The sequence below is a fragment of the Drosophila biarmipes genome, chromosome 2L (assembly GCF_025231255.1).
Source record: "Drosophila biarmipes strain raj3 chromosome 2L, RU_DBia_V1.1, whole genome shotgun sequence".
Classification (NCBI taxonomy): domain Eukaryota; kingdom Metazoa; phylum Arthropoda; class Insecta; order Diptera; family Drosophilidae; genus Drosophila; species Drosophila biarmipes.
The window spans coordinates 20,416,480-20,437,487 of record NC_066612.1 but is presented as its reverse complement, the minus strand read 5'-3'; the positions used below and the strand labels follow the sequence as shown (position 1 = coordinate 20,437,487).

The 21,008-nt window shown below is 41.6% G+C and overlaps 1 long non-coding RNA gene across 1 annotated transcript; it reads left to right on the top strand.

Annotated features, from left to right (window-relative positions):
* The first annotated feature begins 2,916 nt into the window (after nucleotides 1-2,916).
* Nucleotides 2,917-3,590, top strand: LOC108033575 (uncharacterized). Its single transcript, XR_001768680.2, has 3 exons — nucleotides 2,917-2,968; nucleotides 3,018-3,207; nucleotides 3,282-3,590. It is a non-coding gene; the product is annotated as an uncharacterized LOC108033575 (long non-coding RNA).
* Nucleotides 3,591-21,008: the final 17,418 nt, after the last annotated feature.

The following is a 21,008-nucleotide window of genomic DNA, read 5'->3' as shown; positions in this document are numbered from 1 at the left end:
TGCTGCGGATGCTGCGGTAAATCAATTTCTGCAAATGAGATTTTTCAATTATAAATCAATTTTCGATTAAAATTACTTTTACGCATTTTCCTTTCAAGTTTCTCAGCCCATTCTTTCTCAGGGATCCGCTACTGCTTTTGTATGTTGTTGTGTGGTGAAAAGTTTCTGACATGCTCGCAGATTTCATCCAAAAACCGTGTAATAAAGTATATAACGAATATGCAAGTGGATTGCGGTAATATGAGTCAGAGCTCAGGTTGAGAGTGCTTTAAAAATGTTTGCAACTGACAATATAAGAAAAAAATTGAAAGTTATTACTGTTTTTATATGAGATTAATATCTGCTATACCTATTACTTTTAATTTAAAAAAGTTAAAATCCTTTTTATTCTATATTTTTTTTCATTTTACGATTTAAGTCATCAGCCTTTAATGATGAATTAGTACCCATTTAAATTCCAAATATAACCCATTGGAAAGAAATGTACTAACGAATCAATCTGCTTATTAACCAATTAATATTTTTTTTATTCCCTTTTTAAGATGTATATCTAGGAGGTTCAAACACTTTCCACTTCCTGCTGGTACATACAGATACCACTTTTCACTGGAGTGGGTAGGCGTAGACCAAGGGCAGTTAAGTCTCAATAAAAGGAGAAAGAGCCTGAAACCGAGACGAGCTGCGACATTTGATCCGACTTGGCGTTTTGATGTGCGGAGCCAGGACGATAAACTGGGGCCAAGAATGCACCTCGCTTTATTTGCGGCTCTTAATTAAATTGTGAATTATGGCCTTCGATTTGCCAATCGCCATAAAGGCCACAAAAATATGAGTCGCAGTCGCTGCGATGGCCGATGAGTCGATGCGGCGATGAGGAAAAGCTGGCCACAAACTTTTGCCGGCCATAAACGTGGCAATGGGGCTGGCATAAAATTTTACGACGGCCAGTGCAGCTCCAGTGCAACCCAGGCAACCGAGCAGGCGACCATCCCATCCATCAGAGTGAGTCGACACCGATCGATATTAAATTATAAATGAATGAATGAAGTTTTATGACACTGCCCAGTGGGGGCTGAGACTCGAACTTGGACTTGACTTGTCGCCAAGGCTGCAGGCTTGATGGATCGCGAATGGATCCCATTCCCATTCCCATTCCCGATCCCAATCCCGAACCCTTTCTCCCCTACTTTTTCCGTGAGTTATGAGCATCGGGCAGAAGATAATGATGCCGTTCGATTTTCGTTTTGATCGCAACGGCAGCAACAGAGACACGGCCAATAAATCGCCACATGTGGCACAAGCCGACTTTTGCGTCCGACATTCGTCATAAAGTGGCTGAAAGTCGGGGCCCAACTTGTGTTTATGGTCCTTGGCAATTAATAAATTTCGGACTAGTGGAGCATAAATCGGTAACTCGCTCGAGATTTTTATGGGAGTGTTATCTGCTGGTTAGGCTGTAGTAAAGGAAAAACATATCATAATTCACAGATAAAAAGTACTATGGGTCAAGAAAATATATTCCAGGCTATAAATTAAATTTAAATTTAAATAAATAAATAACAAAATATTTTGAAATCGCCCAAAAAAGATCAACATTTTTTAATTTTACATTACCATTGAATAAAAATATAAATAATTAAAAACAATTGGAATATTAAATATAAGTATATAAATGACCTTCTTTAAAGTACAATTCTATTAAGTTATAACGGCTTTTATTTATTTGAAACATAGACCTTAATAGATTTTAAACAATAACTTAATAATTATATTTGGCTTTATTTTCCCATATTTTAAATTCAAAGCAAGCCAATTACAATATTTATTACTTTTCCTTTCTTTTCAAGTAAAGAGCAACAGAATCCGGAGTACTTACATAGTTTATTCCCTTATATTTATACCAAGATTTGATGACTTATTTTTAACCACCGAAGAATGTAATTCAAGTTTTTTGCTCTAGGGCTTTTAGTTATGAGTTTCTAACCCACGATAATGATTGATCTGAGTCAATAAATGGGAAAGGACCGTAATGGTAGACCGCAGTTTGAAAGGGTTATTTAGAAGCACACGTGGCAAAGGTCAAACGCAATAGCCACTCCCCATATTCATTCCAAGAATCGAATAAGGAACACACTTGGCCGCCGATCAATCACAATTCCCGTCTCCGTGTCGGTTTCTGTTTTTTTAAGTTATCCGTTTTTTCCCGCTCCCATTTACCTTTTTTGATAAATGTCGCACGCCGCGTGTCAAATGCGTTTCCCAGCAGCATCCCCATCCCCCACTGCTCGGAGGCAAAACGAAAACTGTCGCATTTTCTTGGAATTCTGTGGTGCAGCATTCTCCCAAGGATATGCTGTTACCGCGCCGTCGGGGGAAAGTGGGGAAAGTGTCCTGGCAGCCGCTTTTGGGGCCTGTCATTGTCCCAGAGCGATTTTTTGTTGCTCGCCTTTTGTGTCGCGCAATGCCAGCACGTGGTTGCGGAGCAGGCGGGAAATCCCCCGAACCGGTGCAGATTTTATTTTCCTTCTTTTTTGGTCGTCAAGCAAGCCTTTAATTTATGCAGCCCTGGGGAGGTTTTGATTTTCAGACGGTTCGTGCATGGAGCTGCGCTCAACAATTGCCTCTAATTGTGGAATGGGCGCTGTTGGGGAAAATCGGAGGGGAGTGCGAGCCTGTAATTGAGATCAGTGAGAGTGGAACCAAGATACCCAGGGTCGCATAAAAAATTTCTAAATCAAACACTCGTCATTACCCTAGCTCGCTTGCCTTAAAAAATATATAAAATCTCCAATTCTCCAACCCTTAAATAAGATTATTCCGTAATTGTATGCTTAAATTAGATTCGTTGCGTTAATCTATTTTGAAAGCCTATCCTACAGCCGATTCTTACCTCAATTCCCAATGATACTGCTTATACAGCACCTGCTTCTAAGTGCGGTTTTCTCCCCGATTTGTGCCAAAAGTCCGCGTGAGTAAGCCGGTATTATCGAAAATTACTTTACTAACTGGGGTATTAGCCCTTTGCTCCTTACGGCACAGCGAAGGAGGCACGACGGGAGAAGCCTTCTTCATGTACACCTACAACTCCAAGATATTTGAATGCATCCCTTTTATATACTCGGGATCTGGGGGAAATAATAACCGCTTCTGGTCGAAAAGGGATTGCGAGGAGACTTGCCTGGCATCAAATGAAGAATGAATGTGATGGTAATGAAATACATTTAAAAAAAAGTAATTTAAATATTCATATTACAAATAAAATTAATGTAAACTTTGGTTAGGCCTTACATTTATCAAGGATCAAAAACCTATTACGGAGCCATCCACAAAACCACTCACCGTTTCCCATCAATAAAAAATATACATAAAACTCCCTGGCGTCTGTCACATTAGCACATCATTCATAAGGACATGTGCCAATGGTTTTCAAATATGTTTTCCACCAACGGCAGGGAAAACAACGAGACCAAAAACGAAAACGACTGTGTCGACCTCCCAGGCGAATTCGCATTCGCAGGCTCGGCGAGATTTGCGTTTGCCAAAATGTCAATAAACACCCGATGAACGGACAGCGGAGATATTGACATTTATTTTTATATATTTTATTTGTAGCACCCGAGGCCGGGCGTTACTTTCTTATTTGGTTTCATTTCACATGTCGCAGGCGCGCTGACAAAATTTTATGCGAATTGGTTTCACGTTTTGAAATAGTTTCATAAAAAGCAACTGCCAGGGAATGGCCACCCACTTTCTCCCTCCGCCACACCCCACCCATCGAACCACCTACCACCTCCCACCCAATGCCATTTCGTTTCCCGGGGTGCCTGCCAATGCGAGTGATTTCCATTTGACATTGATGATGTTTATTTATTTCGGTGAAAATGGAAAATATACAAAATATATGTGTATCTGCAATATGTGCACTAGCGAAAAGAGAAAGTTCAAATATGTTTATTTTATATGTTAATTTAAAGCATATGTAATGAAAAGTTTTTTGGTTCAAAAAAGTATTATAATGTAAATTACCTAAGAAAATCACTGTCAAGGATTCTAACCGACATAACGTATTTGACGGAAATACTTAAGTTGGTTTTAGGGAAAAAATATTTTAGAATGTGGTATATTCCCATAACCTTTGAACTTAAAATTCAATGTTTTATATAAAAATTTTTGAAAGTGTTTGGGCTGTCAATGTTTTTCAGTGCACACCGTACATATATTTACAGAAGCGTGGAAGTGTATTTGGGTTTATACTTCTTGTTTGACATGTGTGGGGTAGTATGAGCTTGGTACTTGTATAATTTTACTTTTGCCGTTTATTATGATGCTTTTTTTGCTGTTTTGTGTTTTTTGGGAGTCTATTTTGAAGTCGGTAGACATTGATGCTTGGGTGACGGGGACCCTGATTCCCGCCGAATCCTGGGGCTTTGGGGGCTCCACTTCATTTTTTGCGCCTTGGGCGCAATGACAAGTTTGACTCGAGAAACGCGATACCCGAGAGATTGATTGCCCCGAAAAAACTTGGCCAGGTTCAACGGAATTCTGAGTGGTTTTGCATGTTTTGGCACAGTAACTTTTCGCCAGGCCTTCGGGAAAATTTGAGCATTTTTCTCTATCTGCCCCTTTGTGGGCTTGTGAAAATATTTAAACACGAAATTGCAACCAATCAAACAATTTTCCAATCAAAAGCTTCTATTTTGGCAATTTTGAGACGGACCTGTGCCAAATTTTAAGTTGCATAATTCAACAAAGGGAGCTTTTTGGCAATTTCGAAAACCGAAACGAACGCAGTCGCACTCACCTGCCCTTTTACCTGTGTGTTCACAAACAGACAGGACATCATCGAGCAGCCGGCTACGCAATTACCATGAACAACAACGGTGGGTTGGGCGGTTCCTGGGTTCTGGGTTCTGGGCTCTGGGATCTGGGTTCCGGGGCCTAGGATGGGGCATGCAGATGGTGTAGGCGCTGGCAAGTCGTAAATATTCCAAATGTCATTTTGAAATCCTAATTTACGCTTCGACGATCTAAAATGCACATTTGCACCCGGCGCAGCCAACGCACAAAAGCGTCCAGCGTCCAGGACGCACTGCAATTTGGGCCCCAGGACCCCCACCTCCACCCCGTCCTGCCCCCCACCCGCTAGCCGAACCAGTGGGCAGTCCTGCGTCCTGCGTCCTGCGTCCTCCTCCTCGTCAGGATTGGCATGCCTCATCATCAGTCGAGTTCGTTTTTGCAGCGCCATTTTGTATCGAAACATGCAATCAAAATTTTCAAATTTTCCCTCTGTGTGTGTAGGGGGGGCGGTGGAAATGGGAGTGGCTGCCTGTGTACACTGGCCAAACACACACTCACTCTCACACACACTGAATGAATTACAATCAGCACACAATTCAACGAAAAATGCCGTCCAATTTCTAAAATGTGCGCCACCCACCGCCCACTTCTCCGACTGCAGCCTCATGGGGCGCGTTAGGAAAATTAGTGCATTTTCGGGGGGTGCCGGAAGAGGAGGGACAGGCAGGCCAATGCAATGGGCTGCACCGCTGGTGGGGCCCAAAAACAATATGTTTTCCAAACGGCATTTCCATTTATGTTGCATGTTGCGCACACATTTCCGCAAATGCATTCGCCCCCACCCCAACCCCTCGGCTTTGCACATATTTGCGCTCCTTTCGTAACTGCCACTGCGTTGGGTTTCGGGGTTTTCGGGGTTTTCGGGATGGAGGACTGCCTATCGGGTGCATTGTCTATTCCCTTTTTGTGGGGCCCAGATTGGAACGTTTGCCGTATCGGCGGACGAAACCAGAACGCTGGAGCTGCAACTTATCGGGTTGCCCAATTGATGCGGACAATCGAATGGTTAATCGGAAGTTGTTTGCCATTTGGGCCGAATTTTCCGTTCAATTCAGATGAGATCGGCTCTGATTTGAAAAAAGAATTCGGAATAGGTGGGACTCGAACAATGATTCGATGCCGAGTTCGAACCCCTTCAAATTTGAATTAAATTTACCAGGGAAAGGACACGTATAGTAGGTGCAATTCATAACGCCCAGTGAAAAGTGTCACAGGCCCACTCAGGAAGTGCCCGGTCTCATACCCGAAAATGGTTTTCCTTTCAAAGTGGTAAAACCGCTTAAACCTTTTTGAAAGCTATGCAGGTATTAGCTTAATGCAAGCCTCCAATAATATACCTCCACTTTTAAGATAAATCACGGAAAACCGATTCCAATTTCCCCACTATAGCCTCCTGCCCAATTTCACTGCTTCCAGTAATTGTTAATCAGCCATCTCAAAAATGAAAGGCTGGACCATTTAAAGCGGAATGTTTATTTAAGAGATTTCCCCAAGCTCAAAACCCATCGAGGTGCCGGAGTCGTTGAACCTCTCTGAGAGTTCTTCGCAGTCCATAAAAAGGAAAAGCTTACGAGGTGTTCGCCATGTGTCATATTCCAATGGTCCCCAACACCCGGCGGAGTCGTATCTCGATTGGGGGATCTGTTCCATTTGGGTGATGGATTTTTACGGCCTCGAACTGAGGCTGGGCAATAACGTGAATTCCTTTTCATCAGATCGGTCAATAATAACCAACAGCAGTAAAATTAAAAATACACTTACCAAATATTGAGTTTCAATGTAAATAAATTAAAATTAAACAAAACACACTCACACAATGGACGGGCGAGAGGTACAAAGAAAACAGAAACGAAATACAAATTTCGCCTGAAATCGAATAAAAAGCAACACATTTTGACGACTGGGAAGATTGACTGACTCCGTGCAACGAAGTCGAGTCGGAGACGAGGGAACCCTCGAATAATGATGAATTAATTGAGGATAAAATGTTTCTGGCCGCGGGGAACGACAGTTAAAATAAATAAAAACAGAACAGACAATCGGGCAATATAATAAAAATTATACAGTAACCGATCTCACCGATGCCACCAATCTCCGTTCGGCTGTAAACGCTGCGGTTGTTTGGGAAAAGTCGATGCCTCGGCTTCCTAGAACGGCCATAAGAACGGTTTTATGCTAATGAAGCCGCGGGGTCGCCGCACTAAATCATGCTAATGGTATGTCTCGATCGAAGCCCCTTCACCCCTTCCTACAAATTATATCCACTCCTCTGGGCTGCTGGTTAAATTGATTAATTTAATCTAGAGGAAGAGCCGGGAACATATTTTCGCTTAATTTCATTTCCGCTTTTGCCAGGCCAGAGCACCGCCCACGCGCTGCAAACAATTGGCGAGGAGAAATACTCAGGGGTTCATTTTAACCCATTAAAATCTTGTACATGTTAAATTAATTTGTATCATCTTTTTTTCTTCTGAGACAATGTTGAATATGTAATTTTTTGTATTAAAGTTTATTTACCGAGCTTCAAATGTTAAATATATATTCATTTTGCAGTCCTTTGTAGCAATCACAATTTTTTCAAGTGCAGAGTGTCCAGCACTTGTTCGTTCCGCCTGCCCTAGAGTGGCGCAATTTTTTATGCCACTCCGCGAAAGGGTTGCGAAAATGTCGGCGTCTTTTTTAATGCGTGTGTCACCAAATTTCATTTGGGGGTTGACTCTCATACATTCACCAACAGCGAGTTATTGATCTGAATGAGGCATTGTCAATCTCGTTTGATGCATCGCCCCGTCCAAGGGCCCGAGATTAATATTACCCCATATTCGACATGTTCGGTAAAGGGTTCTGGTCCTGGGCTTGCAAAAAGCGAATTTCCGTGTCATCTGTCAGCGGATTTGATGCGCCCTCTCAGCGCTTCGGGAATCTCGCGATTTGAGTCGCCTGTCGCCAGAGGAAACCCCATCCTTTTCAGAGGTATTTGGCTACCTTGGATTAGCTTTTCCATCATGGATAGGCAGCTGTCTGATGCAAAGTAACCAATCGAAGATTTTATGGCAGGGATATAGGCTAAGACATTTTATAGGTTAGGCCTAATATGGTTTGGTGTACAAAGACAAACAAAAAACACTTTGCGCAAAGACTGGGCATAAATCGAATGTAAACTAATGAAAACTGATGATGACAACGGAATTATTTTTCAAATTAAAGTAAGTTTCGGATTTCTCGTTAAAGGGTTCCGTTCAGCCTGAACCAATAAACAAAACATAAAATCGTGCCAACTGTTTGTTGGTTCAAAACATGTTCCCTGGTCCACATTTCTGTTGGCCTCCACTCATAACTTCTGCACATTTTTCTGTCAACTATTTGTGTGTTCAAGTAACTCAATTTGCCGTTCAATTGACGCCTAGAGCCTTCGTCTTTCACAAATGCATAAATTGCTGGGCAGCCACTTGAGGACTCCGGCCGCTTCGGTCGGTTTTCCTCTCATTAGTCTCCAGTTGTTTGGACTCAACACATTTGTAACAATATTTGGGAACTAATTTTAGACGCGAACTCGCTCCGAATTGACAGCTCGAAATATTTTAGGACAGATTTTTGACGTGCGCCCGTGATTTGTCATTGACATCGTTATACGGATTCGGTGGATCTTCAACTTCCCCCAGGAAAACGGCAGACAAACGGGCTGCACCACTTCAGCGGTGCAGGGCACTTCATTTGTGCCGCTTGGATAAACAAAACCCAGAACGGGAATGGAAAGGAAAAGAAAAGCTGGAGGAGGGAGCTGGAAAATCACCAAATCGGTGGCAGTTGGTTCGTCATGCGCCATGCGTCGCCACATTTTCTAATTGATTTTAAAATGTTTCAGTTCGGATAAATAATTGCGTTTTTGACATTCCCCCGATACTCGCCGCCGATATTCCATTCCATATTTTGGGACTCGAGGCGAACCCAAATCCGGAGGGGAACGCCGTCCCATTGAGACTTATCTTAATTGCGCACCAGACGCCCAGGCAGTCGCATCGGGAAGCTTACGGCCGCCTCCCAGTATATTACAATAATTTAATTTATGTTTGCTATTTATTATTTTCTAAATTGTTTTGGAACGTGCCGCCGCCGCTCGTCTCCCGCCTCCAATAAATTTTGGCCTTAATGGTGGATCCTATTTTTGGACCAAGCTTTGCCTTGGCCGCACTGCGTAATCCGAGTTAATGTCCCGATCTCTTCCACAAAATATTGGGCTGCTAATCCTTTCGCTCCATTAGATGCATGATTTTACGTGCCGGTTAATGCGTTGGCGGGTTAAATTCGAGCATTCCAAATTAGCCTTATGAGGGGTTATAGGTGGAGTAAGATGAACAGAAATGACTAATTAACTCGGAGACCGCAGACATGCTATATTTTTGTCAATGTTTGGATTTACACTGATTTTTAGTTCCTGAACCAAACATAAAATGTGCATGATAAAAATAATAAAGTGTTATGAGTTTCCTATTTCAACTACTCTTCTACTATTCCTTCATTAAAATTTCAACAAACTTAAGTCTTAAGGTAAGAGAAACCTATATAGTTGATGGCCTCGACCTATTAATAAGCTTGAAGGAGTGCGAGAAGGTATGGAAGGTAAGGTAGATATGCTTGCAGCAAACGTCACCTTTTTTAAGTTTTTTAATAAATTAGATTTCGGAAAATAAACCCATTAACTATTTGCAAGTCGTTCACTTACCTGGGGCTCTTATTTAAACATTTGCTACAAATTTAAGGGGAGGACAAGGCATCGTATTGCAACACATTGACTTTGCCATCGATTGGGGGTGTTTCAAGTCTAACCAAGCCAGAAGACGCCTTGGGGATGGAAATCGGAAAGCTGGAATCGAGCAGTTTGTTGACCCAGGCGCGGAATTCCGGGGAGAAGACTCAATTGCCACCAGCGACACTTTACACCAGGCTTCCATGTTTACACGCCTCGATTCGTTGCAGGCTGCACCCGGAGAAAGAGAAAGGGAAAGCGGAGAAAGTGACTCCACTTGAAATGGATTCGAAATGGAGGGCCAACAGATGTGCATCTGTGGGGGAAGATATTTTCATAAATCAGGATGAACTGAAAAAGTTTTTGCATTTTCTTTGATTTGTTGAAAACGCCTGAGTTTTTATTTTTATAAATAATTGTTACTTGTAAATCGGCTTCAATTGCATAATTAAAACACAAAATACTTATAATTTGTTATGTTGTTTAATGTTCTTAGCTGTTTAACTGGTATTCTTAATTTATTAATACAAAAGGCATTTTTAAATTAATTTTCAGTTAAAGATGGTTGGCAGTAGAAAACATCAGTACTGCATCACAAACACTTCACGAAACTCTTTTTTGTTGCTTCTGAACATGAAAGCGAAGTCGCCTGCGACTAAAGTGAGAATTTTATATTGCTTCCGTTCTGGGCGACACTTCCGTCATAACTTCACATTAATGTGCGAATCTGCGTGGGCAAATCCCTTGCCCTCGGCTGGGCAAATATTTACACTGCAAGCAAATCATTTCATAACAATCGGCGGGTGGGGAAATGTAAACATAACGCCTTCCTGCCACGTGCCGCCAAAGGGTCGGGGCCTATTAACCCTCGGCCAACATTGGCTAACATATTAATAAACGAAATCGCTCATAAAATTATAGCAACACCCGACACTCAGCAACCCCCTCTGTTCGCACATTGTCAAGGACTCGGAGGGGTGACAGGCGCAACGCCGGCAACCCCACGAATTATGAAATTATTTTCCATAATGAGGGTTTTTCCTCTCCGTCCCGTCGACGAGAAGTCGCCGTTTTGTCCCGATTTCGATCAAATCATATTCGTACTCGCCGGCCGGAAAATGTTGGTCACGTGCCGCTATTTAGCGTCGATTATCCTGCCAGGATACGGCATATGCTCCAAGTCTGGGTGCCTGTCTGCGACTTAGCCATCCTGTCTGAGTCCTGGGCTCGACTCACGAGCTATATGTCCTGTTATCCGCTGTCAGCGCCGCGTGTCCCGCCCCGAAGATGATTTCTGGCTTCCGGAAGGAGACATCAGTCCGCCGACAGCGGAAGCGTTTTGATCTTCTCGGGCAGATTGGGTGTCAGTTTGGCTGCGGAAATGTTGTGCATATCCACTGGTAGCTTTTGGCCACCCATTTCTCCCATTCCTGGCCAGTGAATGGAAACGAATCAAAGTGATGAGTCAGGACTATGAATTGAATGGATAAATCTAGGCAGGGGGATTTATTTTAAACACAAAAGAATAACTCCCCACTTCTTGTCTTCTTCGATAAAATAGTTGATTCTGTTGTAGTTGAGTCTGTTTTTCGAAATAAAAAGAAAGTAGATCGATTGTATTTCTTGAATCTATCGAATCTATATCTTTATTTGTGTTTTTTATTGATTATGATAATATGATGATAAACGCGGTAAGTAATATTAAATCGAATATAAAATCTTTCAAATTACTGCGATTTTCATAAATGTACTTTGTTTTAGTTCTCTATAATTTTACTCACACAACTATTATACCCTTTTATCTGCAAAATCGAGAAAGGTTAATAGGCAAAATATTTACAGACCCCGATTCGATCCGCTCGACGGACATTCGACTTCGGCACCGCCCCCTGAAAACGGATTGCGATGACCTCGGGAGTTGCAGAATCGCAATTCATCAATTTAAATTGTGCTGGACGACCTTGGGCAGACTTTCTCGCCCTGCTTCCTGCGGCACTCCTTTGCTTAACCGATCCCACGCAAAAGGATGGCCCAATTTCACGCTCAAATATTGAAAAATGATGGGTGTCAATATTTGCATATCACTTTCCAGGGCCGAACGAGTGCGATCGGTGCGTGACGGATGCGAGTTCCCGGAAGGAGCGAGGACCGATCCTGGGTAGGCCGGAGGAAAACGCAACGCCCCCGGCAAATCCTTTTGCCAACAAAAGGGTAATGGCTGCAAATCCGTCGCGCCATATGCAAATCCGCCCACCATGTCGGGGCCCTTGAGCCGTGCTCAATTAGTACGCAAAATATTTGCCTTAATTGTCGCAAAACAAGCGGGAACTAGGAGGATGCGCGGCTCTGCCTGGCTGGAATTATAATCCCTTCGATCGGATTTTCCGGTCAGCTCCCTGCCTCGGGCTAGCTACCTTCTACCTGCTGCGCCCAAGTTTGCACTAATTTTCGCGCATGATCCTGGGGATCAGGGAGCGATTCCGGTGATTGATCCTGTTTGCACCGATGTGCGGTGACCCGAGAGAAAGAACTGAAGATCTGCGGCCATTGTGCCAGCTCCTTTGAGGCCATTCAATCCTTGGTGCCCCGTTCCCAATCTCCAGCTGGGCGGGCGGCTTAAAAGGAGCTGGCCGATCGCCGGGGCGTTGCTATTGAGACAGTTTACAGGACACTTAGCTCGGCTTAGCCGGGGATCCGCTCTGCGCCGCCCGCCGAGGATCGCAATGCGAAATTGATTTGTCAGCCAAGGTATTCCATTGACCACCTACCGAAGACCCGGTCCTCAGAGTCTGCGGCGAACTACCGCAGAGCGATTGGCATCTCCCCGACAACTCCCCACGTATAAATCAATCAATTAAACTTTTATAATGCTCCGCATGGAAAATATTTGCCATGCCAGCAGCAAAAACCCAAAAAGCCTTTGCGGACAGTTGAGTGGCGTCAGTGGGACCAGGTTCAGATTTACACTGGGACATTTCAGTACTGTGTTTACTAAAAAAATGTTTATTATTTTATAACTATCCTGATTCCAAATTACGCCAAGGCCTATGTCTGAATACCAAACCATTTGTTTATTTATAACTTTCTTTAGAGAAGCCTAAACAAAATTTAAATTGCTCGAAAAAGCTAAATTCGTGTTCTTAAAGGGATGTTCATTTTACGAAACACAGATCTTTGAGATGCTGATATGAGACGATTTAGTGTCAATTTAACCTTAGCACCATCATTAATGTTTAATATTTTTATAAATTTATTTTTGAAAAATCAAGTCACCCCAACAATAGTTAATATGACAAATAGGTATCGGATGTAAAATGTGCCAAATACTATACTATTGGCTACTGGGTATTAAGTTGCTGACAGGTCTTTTGTCATAACAATTAGTTAATACTTCAAATATTTTTTAAATAAATAATTATTAATACTTATATGTTTTCAATGTACAAATTTTGTGTTTCTTTCAGTGCTTGTCCGTTCCAAGTCGCAGTTGGTAATTAAAATTTCAGCTAATATATTGGAGCTTCAGCCCGGTGTTTTTTGGGCCAGCGTGCGACAAGCATATGACAGTTTGACAAACGGCAGACAGCCGCTGACGAAGCAGTCTCCGTCCGGGTTCCTTTCCCTTCATTTCCCATTCCAACTGGCAACATTAAAAGATGCTTTCTGGAATCCCGCGAATGTCCATTGGATGGGGACAAAAATCATATTAAGACGGGCACATTATAAAAGACATCGAGAATGCCTAACCAAATGGAGAAAAGGTTCTCCTCCGTCCAGCAGCTCGCATAACTTATTAAAAAGCAGTAGCATCTGAGCAAAAAAACGGGAAAACGCCAGAAATTGCTCCTCAGAAATGTCCGAAAACTGTCTGACCGAAGGAGCTGCCTAAGCGCCACTTGGGGAACGGGTTTTGAGGAATCTCCCGAGGGCGAGGGGCTTTTGGGGGTTAAGGGACGTCCCTCAAGAGGGACCTCTTTCTGCGGTGGGCGCCATTCATCGACTGGAGTTTGTTGGAAGTTCCGCGAATACTTTGCCATTGAACTTTCGGCGAATTGCTCCTTAAGTAGATCACATTCTGCAAAGCCAAATTATGAAGTGTATCTCCCAGGGCTTCCTGTGTAAAACTCATTAAGGGAATTAAATACACAACAAAGTCTAAATCAACTATACACCAACGGCTTGAATTGTTATGTTTTAAAACACAAACATTTCAATGACAGGTATCGTTCTGTTACCGTATTTTGAGAATGTAAAACCACTAATCTTTAGAAAGCAAAGTCATAATACGTAGTAATTTGGTTTTATCTTATTATCTGGAATCCCGATTCCGGCTAACACAATTAATAAAGTTTTCACAAGTCCGAGGGTGACTTCCCACTGCGAGCCCTAACTATTGGAATATCAGTTCCCATTCCCGATCGGAGTCGTAAAACCCCCTTTGAGGAGCCAGTGTTTCCCCACAAATGCCATAAATCGAACAGATGATGATGACTATGATCAGCGGATGAGGCTGAGGTGGATGCCGATGACAGGCACGTTTTGCGGTCCCATGGTTCAAAAGCCCGGAGCGCAGGCCATAAAAATTTTCAAAAATATCATAATTTTTGATTTCCAGTGAAGAACGGAGCTGCAGCCCGGCCATTAAAGGGTTAAAATGAAACCGTAAAATGCAACAATAAATTATGGAAAAACTAACATCAATTAAAAGTCGTAAACCCCAGAAGCTGCCGCCCCCGAAGGCTTGATAGGGAAAGGGAAATGCGGTAGCCGAAAGGGGGAGGGAGGATAATGAACCGCAATCGGGTGATAGATAGTAAAAGAGAAAATTAAAATGTTGTGAGAGCTGGAAATAGACAAATAGATCGAACCGCTGCCGGATCACAAAAACACTCGTTAATATCGAACACACACAAAGAAATTGAGTGGAGGAGGGAAAGCGGGGATCGCGGGAGATGTGGCATTGTTTCAATAGAAAACTCATAAAACTTGGGAAAATTGAAGCAATATTGTGCTGAAGGAAAACAAATGCACCGGCCATAAAATCATGAAGAAATGAAAACGCAGCTCGCAACGCGTTTATGGATCAACTATATGCCATAGGCCGTGGCACAGCTCGTTCGGGTCGCGACCCCTGTGCCAAGCCAAACACTGAGCGAAAATCAGTTAGGTTTTCAAAAAAATATTAGTACAATAATAAAATTGTTCAATAATGTAAATTTTTTCTTGTATATGAAATTAAAAAATATTTGTTTGATATTCTTCAAGGTTTGGTTAAGGTCACCTGCTTATTGTATAGGCCACCATAACTTACTGAATCACTTGTATTTTCAAAGGTGGTGTTTGCATTTTCGAATAGAGTGGATTTTCCATTAAGAAACATATTTACTAAAATAAGTAAAAGTTAAACATCAATATTAATCATAATAAAACTATTAGTTTTTAATTTTAGAAATTTTTTTTCCGTGTAGTCATAGGGTTGTACTCGGGGGATTTTATGGCTTTTCAAATGTTTCCGCAAGCGCTCGTTGGGCGATCATAAAAATTTGATTTTTCCTCCGCGGCTCATCCTTGGCCTTGGACTCGAGTTGGGCGGAGATCGAGAGGACGGCCTAGGGCTGTGTTTACCTACAATAAAAGATAAATCGTCTGGTTTATATGTAGAGCAGACAGCCCCGGGCACAATGAGCGCGATCAGCGATCGACAATGGGCGACGGGGCGAGGTCGTAAACAAAACATTGTTGGGCTGCCGAGGGTTAAGTTTATGGCCAGCTCCTTCATCCTTTCGTCGAACCACGCGGATCTGCGCCCGATCTACCTGTAGTCCTACACGTTACACCATATTGATCTGAACTATCCGGGCTGCTTTCACCCAAAGTCCGCCCCTGACACGCGCTCGTAAAACCCCCTCTCCACGGATCGATCTGATATCGTGTGTTTATTTCCCGGAGAGTTGTGCAATTAAACCCAATTATGTCTGGCCTCCTGCTTTTCAGCAGACTTATCGCGCCGAAGAGCTCACCGAATTTGTCTCTAATTGCGCCTAATTTCGAGATCTAATTTGGATTTCTCTCGATTTTATAGCTCTCAGGCTACTGTGGAACTATGGGAGAAAGGTTTGAACTTTGGCTTCGGTCTTCCTGGAAAAGGGCCTTACACCATGTGTCTTTTTAGAGTCCTGTGAACCAGATTGATAAGAGGCAATTAGATGCCGGGATCTCCCAAACTATTATATCTTGAGCGGCCCCTTGAATGTCACCCATTGTTGTTATGCAGCCTTAAACACTTTAGTTTTAATGCTTTGTAATTGGTTCACCTTTCGCACAATTTGTTTTTTCTTTTCCTTGGTTTTAGACAACAATTCATTGTAAGATTAACCAATGTAAGTACCTACTTATCGAAAGCGATGCACATTCAAAAAGGTTTTAGGCTAATTAGGATTTAAAATCCTTGCCGCATGTAAATTCAACTGATTTTAAACTTTAATAGTTACTTAAGTACGTAAAAGTACAAGAATGCCTAACCAAATAATATTGTTTAAGGGCCCTTTAAGCTATAATATAAACTGTCAAATACAACACTGCGAAACTTATTAATGAGAAGCCCTTAACTTTGCAGACAACTAAAGTGACAGCATAATTATTTCGCAAATTTCAGATTGCAAACGCGGATGGGAAAATACAAAAGATTGCCGCTTCCCCTACCAACTGCACGGATTTCCCACTCTTCACTCGTGTGCTCGACAAATTTTTGAAGTGATTTGAGCGGCTGGCCACAAGAAGCAATCGCAATCAAAACGAACGACACTCGAGTGGGCTGGGCAAATATAATTTTCGCAGCATTCAGCAAATAAATAAATAAATGCAACAAATGTGTGGCGAGGAGGGGCTTCAGAAATCGCGCTAAGTGAGTGCAATTGACAAAGGAAGCCAACAATGAATCTCGACTCCCGAGGGGGAGGCGAAGTGCTGGGTAGCGGGGAGATGATGGGCTGAAGGAGCTCTCCAGAAATTATGCGTGCGTGAGGAGCGATTTGAGGAGCACTGCGAAAAATTGGGCAATATAGTACTCGAATATTAAAAAGTACAAACAAATAAAATAGGTCATGAAAGCTAATTCTGAAAATTAAGTTGGAAAAAAAGGTTTCCCCCTAATAAGCAATAATTAAATATATAGCATTAAATATACAGCATAATACGTTGAGTATTATAGATATTAAAATAAAAAACTTAAACATATTTTTCAAAGGCAATGACATTCTAAAATAATATGTTAGGTAAACACACAAAATATTCTATAAAAATATAATAACTTGATCTCAAAATACATGAAAACTGGCAACTGGTAAGTAAGTGATTTATTTTTCCCGTGTTTCTTCACAGGCCTTTCGAGATGTTTTCCGCAGCCTTGGCAGCACTTGTTTCCTCCCATCTGCGGCTGACGGCAATCAAATCAAATTATGTCAAATATTTGATGAGTTTTGATTTGATTCGATTTGCGCAGGGACTCAACGAGCTAAAAAACAACAAATGCGGATGGCACACCTGCGGCTCGCTCCCCGACAACAGGACATCCGCGAGGATATGGCGCCAGGACATGGGCACCCAGTCCTTATCGCACCCAGTCGCATGAGAGTTATGAGTGGGCCCAGACTTTCTGCGGCGCCTCACGATCATCGCGCCGCTCGATCCCGTACCTGTTTGAGTTCATAATTCTGTTTTTGTCAACTCGCCCGATAGTTTTGTCGCCAATTGTCTGCATTTCATTGACCAGAAACCGAAACGAACTTGAGAATCAGGGCAGGTAAAAAGGTTCCCTCGTCTTCGGTTTTTTAATTATTATTGCCCGACGTTTATGTGCTCCTCGACCTAAGACAAAGGGAAATCCTTTTTTAATATTGCCTAACAGGGAGAGGAATGAGTTTTCGGGTCTAAAAAACATTGTGGGGAAGGGCAATTTATGGCCAAGCCTCAGAGTTGTTGACATTTTCCTTATCTCTCCTCGCATTTTCCTTTCGCTTTCCCTTTGCCCGCAGAGTCCTCGGCTCTATCAATGAAATATTGTTCGACTTCGGCCCGGCCCTATGAAGATATCATTATGCATCTACCTTCTCGCATTGATTTATATGCAATTATACCTGGCCGATGTCGGGGAATATTTAAATGTCGCCCTATAAAAATCTTTATGGACTCGCTCAGTTGTAAAATTTTCGATGAACTCTCCTCGCAGGGAAGCGAGCCCTGAACTCCTGAGACTCAGTTTATTAAAGGACTCCATACATGCATTTTTCTGGACTTTTATTAGCTCTCCCGGTTCAGGTGTCCACCCAGTCTGCGGAGATTTACGATCCTCTTCCCGAACGGCTTTGTCCCCAAATCAGCGTTTCGACTACCGATTAACTTCGTCCAATTGATTGACATGAGACCCGGTCTAATGATTAGTGATAATGTGAGGAAACATCTGGTTTTCGAAACATTAATTGGGTTGTTTTCTTCAAGAAGCGATTATTTATAAATCAGTTGCCCTTTACGACAAGTTTGAAAGTAATAAATACATTATTTTAAATTGCAACTGAGTTAAAATAATTAAAGAGCAGATTGGTTTCCCAAGAAAAACAGCCCGAAGAATTCCTACTCCATTTAAGAATGCTCAACCCATGGATCAGCTAATCTTCACTCCAATCTCGGAAATGCTATTTTAAGTTCAAAACCTGCATATACGACAATAATTCCGCTCAAGGCCCGACCACAGAAAAAAGATTTGACGGAGAAATGAGTTTGGAACGAGGCTCATAAACCAAACATCAAACGTTTTCGAGGCGATTTAAATGAGTTCGCATTTTGATAGAAAATTTCTCAGTCGAATGCGATTTGAATTTTTAATTAGCCCCAGTGAAGGAGGCACAAAGTGAACCACAAAGGCGGCAAAAATGTTCAACATTAAAATCAAATAAAACCTGGCTCAAATTGTTAGCATTCCAAGACAGTAGCTGATCAAAGCCATAAAACGCACCCTAAGTCAACACTCCCCCGAAACGTCCTCCGGATCACGTAGCCCCATCTCACAGCTCCCGCGAAGTGGGCACGTCCCCAAAACGGAGTCACGCATGCGCAGAGCCCTGCCACTCTGGAGATGGCCTCGTGATAAGGAGAGAGCTTCTATTGCGATCTGTGATAAGAACCCTAGGTCTTAGTTTTTGACCAGACATTTTCAAAAAAGAACTTTATCTGGCACTAAGAAGAAACCGTTTCGTGTACAACTTACATCATAATCTAAACAAAAGTAATATTTGTTGATAAATTGAATAGTAGAATTTTGATTATTGTATTATGAATTACTCTATAACTTACACGTAGCTTTGCCTGATACCTTTATTGTTTTCCCCGATTATAAACACATCTGTCAACACCCTGAATAACTTTACCGATACAGAGAACTACATTCTCACGCAAAAAAGGAATATTAATTGTTTAACAAATTTATAGGTAAACACACATGATTTTTAAACACATTTATTAACAAGTAATAGTCCGATTTTTTAATAAATATAACCAAAATTAAATTCCATATGATATAATGCAATTTTAATAAATAAAGATGTCTGCCATTCGTTGAAGTACTTCTACTTTGAGATACAATTGGGTTTCTCTATTATTTATTTTTAACCGATATTAAAGCATCCTAACTGACCTCCGTTTCAGAGTAAAAAAATATTTTTTTAAATAAAAGCAATTACATTTCATTCCCTTATTAAACTCACGACCCTAGCGCACCTCTAGACCCCAACAACTTCACAAGCCCATTTATCGTTTTCGTGGAAATTCAAATTAGGGGCTGGACTGCCATAATTTTTATGAGCGGCAATGAGACAAGTGTGAAAAGCGCGAGCGGCCAGAACAAACGACGGGCGAATCCTTTTGCCAGGACACGCAAGCGGCAATTGAAAGGGGGTCGGGGTGCGGAACGTGACTGCGGCCCGAAGGAATTTGTTTTGGCTCCGCGAGTGGCCAACAATAATGCCGAAGATCGGAGGCACTTGGAATGCTCGTCGCATTCCGTTTTCCCATTCACTTTCGAGTCGATTTTCCTCTGCCTCTGGGCTTCCTCAGCCGCTTTTCCCCGGGGACTTTGAGGCGACCGCCGGCAGGATCCTCTGAGTGCCCTGCCCCATAAATCTGCCGGGGAAACCGATCCGAGGCCGAACGGAAGTAATTCCGTTTTTTATTTTATTTCAGTTGCATTTAATTTCTGTTTTCTTTTACTTTCGGATATTGCGGCTGTTTTCCTTGTGGATTTTAAATTAGGGCAACAAAGGCACCGCAGAGCGATATTAAAATTCGGGCTAAGGATTATCGCCCGGGGTTAAAGAGAGGAGGATGGGCGGGGAAAAAGGGTTTAGAATTGGGGTGACAAAACCGGAGCTTGCCGATTGCATTTTTGATTATTGTTTAAGGTGGAGCGAGGCAATGAATAATTTATGGGGAGTTAAGATGTCGTAAAACTTTGGTATTCGACTGGAACCGGGATAGGGAGTTGTCTTTAAATTCATGTCTGTACTTGAAATATTTTAATAAATATAAGTAGGCAACTGTAGAAAAGAATATAGTGGTTTTAATAAACTTATAAGGTTTTCTTAAGTGGGTTGGTAAGAATAAATACAAAAACAATGGTTCTTATTCGTGGTGGTATTTTATTGATTTGCTTTTGTCAAACTACAATTTATTTCATTTAAAATTCATTTCAATATAATATTTTAGTAGGTTTCCCATATTTAATTAAATCATTTAAGCAGAAAAGTAATGTCAAAAGCAATAGGAGCCGAATTCAAGTCAAAAAGTTTAAAAAGACAGCTTGAAGAATCTCACCAAGAAGAAAATATAATTGGAGCCGCATTTTCACGAATTTTAATGGTTCGGTATGCGACTAGAATTGGGAAATGGGGATTCTTAAAATTAAGAACTAGAAATGTGAACTGTCTAATCAGCATTTGCAGTTTTTAATAGGTATACATAAATCTGTACTGGTTGTAAAAAAGTAATGTGTTTGGAACAAATTTGAAATTAAATTTCTTGAATAACTCTCTCTGTGTAGTCTTAAATTATGTTGTGTGTTGGATAAATTAAAGCTTAATTGCTTGTTTTCTTATTTCTTTCAAAAATGAAAATTCTTTATCTTAGAAGAATTCTTTAAGGATGAATACTGAGATTTTTAGGACTATTTAATCCATTCTTTTCGTGATAATAAAAGCCAGAATTAGGAAAATTAAAAAATATTTTAAAACAAATTAAGAAGACTTATCTGTTTTAATCCACAGTTATGACAATTTTCTTCCCCAATAGTAAATTCTTAATTGGTGCCTCATTTTGAGTTAATTAAGAAATTCTATGGATGACCTTTTGAGTCTTA